General features: G+C 43.4%; 1 non-coding gene across 1 annotated transcript; it reads right to left on the reverse strand.

Moving 5' to 3' along the window:
* Positions 1-1,972: 1,972 nt before the first annotated feature.
* Positions 1,973-2,046, reverse strand: Trnat-agu (transfer RNA threonine (anticodon AGU)). The gene has a single exon. It is a non-coding gene; the product is annotated as a tRNA-Thr (tRNA).
* Positions 2,047-4,536: the final 2,490 nt, after the last annotated feature.

Raw genomic sequence — 4,536 nt, forward strand, 5'->3', positions numbered from 1 at the left:
CAGCTTCATCAGTAATGCAGTGTTTGAACTTACTAGTTCCCTAGTAACAGAATTTCTGGTGATAATCAAGCTTTCTTTTCTGGTTCCTAATAAAGTTGATACCAGGATCCAAATTTGTCAATCAGTCAGTTGTAGTTTTAGAGAGAACTTGTACTTGTTTATTGTTTAAGATATCTTATCGTAACTCAAACCAGCAGCCTCTGTATGAAAGGAGTTCTCTAAACATTCAACTTGTTCCTCCGCCCAGATTTCCAAGGCATACAGGGATGTTCCCACTCCTCCAACCCTGTGCCAGGCATTCTGCCAGGCATGGAAGACACAAGGATGAGGATGGATTAGACACAATCTCCCACCAAAGAAGTTCAAGGCTCATACACTGAAAAGCATGCTTTCTCTGTCATCTGTGCAAATGCCATGCGTGGCATTTTGTTTACTCCTTTAAAATATTGTCCATATACGCTAGACCCGCACATGGAAAATTAAGACTCTGGAACCTGGAAACACAAAAGACACTTTTAGCCCTTGTTTAGAAGAGGGACCTCTTTGGATCCAGAGACAGCTGCGACCGAACTCATACCAGCACAGGCCAGGGCAGCTGCCGGTGCCTCCCATTCTTTGAGCTGTCATTTTTCTCAGGGTCAAAGGAGATTAAGTAGAATTCACATGAAGCTTCCTAGGAGCCTCAGCCTTGTAAACACTTTTTAAATGCAAACACTCCTCTGCAAGAGAAGCAAAAGTTTTCACCATCTGCATGGCAGTGTTTTGTGGCTACTAGTTGATGTGATGCCCACCGATAAGGAGATCAAGGAAATGAGTGAATGAGATGCTTTCACATTCCAGCGTTCACAGCAGCATCCAGACATTATCAGAAACACAGACTAAAAGCACTTGGGTTTGGCAAGATGGCTCCGTGGTTGCAGTCACTTGCTGATGAGTTCAATTCCTGGGAATCACATGGCAGGAAGATGGAGCAACTCCTGCAAGTTGTCATCTCACGATCACATGCGTGCTGTCGCCTGTGTGGAGGCACATGCATGCCCACCTGCACAATAAATACAGCAAAGTGTTACTTTAAAACCATTTACTTTGTTTAGATACAATTCTTTTTTTTTTTTTTTCTTTCAATTACAGGATCTGCAAAGATTTAGAAGCTTCATAGAAGTCTGTGTTTGTGAGAGTTTGGCAAACTTCCACACCTGCAAGGAATAGGGAATTAATGCAGCCTTTTCAGAAAGCAATTCGACAGTCACCATGGAGAGGGGCAGGGAAGTTCACTGCTGGGCTCCTTACAAAACCGGAAATCTGAACAGCCTGCTCTGCACGCTGGCTAGTGGCACACGCGAAAGAGGGTGGGACAGAACTGCAAGGGCAAACTTCCTTGGCTTATTATTAAGGAACGATTCAAGTCACAAGAAGGAAATAACATCTGAATTTGCTCTAATTTTTGCAGGTGCTAGAAAAATGCATCATTTTGACACAAAGTTCACAAAGTTTGGAAAGAAAATGCTAAAAATTGGAAACAAGTCATTCATATCATTTAGAAAGTTGCCATAACAAAACTGTTTCTATTTTGTCTGCCACAGATACGCTCAGACTCCTACCAGCCCAGCTTCTTAGAGGCCAACTGCCATATCATCCCCACCTGAAGGCAGCTGCTGGCCTTTCTTCATTGCTTTATTAATTAAACTAGTGTGTCACTCAGTTAATTATGTTAATTTTAAGGATGTCATCTTGAGCCCTCAAAGATCTTTTTTTTTTAATTACATTTGAATTTATTATAGCAAATAAAACCAGTACCCTCCCCACCCCAGGGCTCGGCTCGGAGGCTCCTGGGTCTCTAAACCCTTAAAAGGGCGCAGGGAGGGTCCACGGAGTACACTGGGCAATGGAAAGAGGAACCCAGGGTGGCAGAATTTCCCTTCAGGGTAGCTACCAATAATTCGGCAATAATATACCGCATCCCAGGCAAACCAGGCACCGCTGGGATTCGAACCCAGGATCTCCTGTTTACTAGACAGGCGCTTTAACCAGCTAAGCCACGGCGCCAACCCTCAAAGATCTTAAAATGATTTTAAACAATTGAGGCTTTGTATATGAACGTGAGGACTCAATCGTTATCACAGCCAAAGACAAGCCTGGCTTTACAATTAAAAAACAAATTCAATTAAATAGTGAGTTTAGTTTGATATTGGGACCTGACAATTTTGTGGCAATCAGGCTCACTCCCTGACTCATAAAAGGTTGGAAAACAGACAGGAAGGGTTAAAATGTTTACACAGTGGTTCCCTGACTGTGCATTGAAATCCCTTTGGGGTAGCATATCAGATAGCCTGCATGTCAGATTTTTAAATTACAATTCATGGCAGTAGCAAAATTACAGTTATGGGTTTTTTTTTTTGGGGGGGGTCACCAGAACATGAGGAACTATATCAAAATGTCGCAGCATTAGGAAGGTTGAAAGCCACTGGTCTATGATGGGAATGGTAGAATTTTGAGCTATTTTTATCTTTTCCTTGACTTTTCATGTATTATTTAAAACATTCAAAATGACCATAATTATTATTTAAAATTTAAAGAAAAAAATAAAAGTAACGTTGTTGTAGAAAATTTGTTTTTTAAGGAAAATGTTGTGGGTTTGTATTGTCATTTAACTCCTGGAGATTATAAATCTGAGTGAAAATAATATGACACATTGCTTCTAACTTTAAGATAATTGTGTTCACCTTCTAGAATGTGAAGGATGAGGGTTTTCATACCTTGTCACTAAGATGACAATCCCAACAAACAGATAAAATTAAAAATAGTTTTGCAAGGGCTGATCAGATGGCTCAGTGGATAAACACGTGAATCTGGTTGTAAGCATGAGGCCCTGAGTTCAAATCCCTAGCACCCACATAAAAAGCCTGGCATGGCCATAAGCATCTGCAACTCCAACACTGTGGGGTACAGAAACAGGGGGTCTCTGGAGCTTGCTGGCCACCAGCCTAGTTCTTACCTTAAGGTTTAAAAGGAATGAGGCAAACTACCCAGAGGAAGGGAAACAGGATTGGTGTGATTCAGGCAAAACCTACAGAAGGGACTATTAGCCTGACTCCACAGGGGACCTGCAGTGTGAAAGATGTTTCTCAGAAGCTTGTCTTTACACTCAAGGCAAGAAAATTTACCTGCATCCCTGTGCCTTGACTAAGAACCAAGGACAGTGCATCCCCCCACACGTGGTCAGGAAAAGCTGTTCCAGGGGTCCCAGAATGACTCGACAAGGAGCTCCAGGATAGAAGGCCCAGAGGCCAGAGGAGCAGCGTGGGCTCTGCAGTGTGTGGGGAGCTGCGGTATAGCCCATGGCATCGCCACGTATCTCTTTTCCCTAGGCGCTCAACAAATCAGTGTAAACATATACTCCGATGATGTGCAGATGAGAAAATGCATCATGAGAAACAATTTCTCTAGGATGGGGGGAGGGTTCAGTTGGCAAAGACGGGGATCTTAATTCAAATCCCCAGAATCCATGCAAAAAGCCAAGCGTGGTGTCCAGCCCTTGTCATCCCAAGGCTACCAGGGTACAGACAGGCAATTCTGGGGGACCACAAGCCAGCCAGCCTTACCTACTCAAAAACTTCCGGTCAGCCCAAAGAGAGGCCTGGTGTCAGAAAAGGTAGATGGACTCTTAGATGAACTATACTAAAGACTGACCTCTGGCTTCCACACACAAATGCACACATGTGAACATGCTCCCTCCCCATGAGCACATATACACACATGCACACACACAATTCTTCTAGAGCAGGGCTTACTAAACTTTTTCATAAAGATGGTAATATTGTGAGCTGTGAGCCATAAAGTAACTATCTGTACCCAAACCTGCTCAAGTGGCCGCAAACAATAAGGAAACACCTGGGAATGGTCAGATTCCAATACTGTCATGTAGACACAGAAGTTTGACATCACATGTTTTCATCTTTGAATCTTTCGGATCCTTTCCTTAACACTTACAGATGAAAGCCATTATTCACTTGTGGGTCTTACACTCCACAGGCCTTGGGTTTGCTGTGAACCATAATTTGTGAGTATCAACATGAGGCTGATGTCTTTTGGACTCTAGACTACGAACATAAGGACAGCATTGCCAGGCAGTGGTGGTGCATGCCTTTCATCTCTGCACGAGGGAGGCAGAGGCAGGTGGATCTCTGAGTTTGAGGCTTGCAGAGTGAGTACCAGGACAGCCAAGGCTACAAAGAGAAAACTTGTCTTGAAAACACACACAAACACACACACAAAAGACACCATCCTATTTTATATTCAACCTGCAACACATGCACATACATGCACACACTCACAAACCCTCCCCCCCACACACACACAGACACACACAGGACCTGTGATGGACAGCCTGACAGGATTGCCTGCCTCAACAGGAACTTTCAGATGGCTCCCTGCCTGTCTGGATGTGTGATATGTTGATTTTGTTTGAACTGAGCAGAATTCAGAGAAAAGAAAGAATTTAAAGCAATTGCAAGTCCTGGCCTGAAACCGTGAGTC

The sequence above is a fragment of the Meriones unguiculatus genome, chromosome 8, assembly GCF_030254825.1.
Source record: "Meriones unguiculatus strain TT.TT164.6M chromosome 8, Bangor_MerUng_6.1, whole genome shotgun sequence".
Lineage (NCBI taxonomy): Eukaryota > Metazoa > Chordata > Mammalia > Rodentia > Muridae > Meriones > Meriones unguiculatus.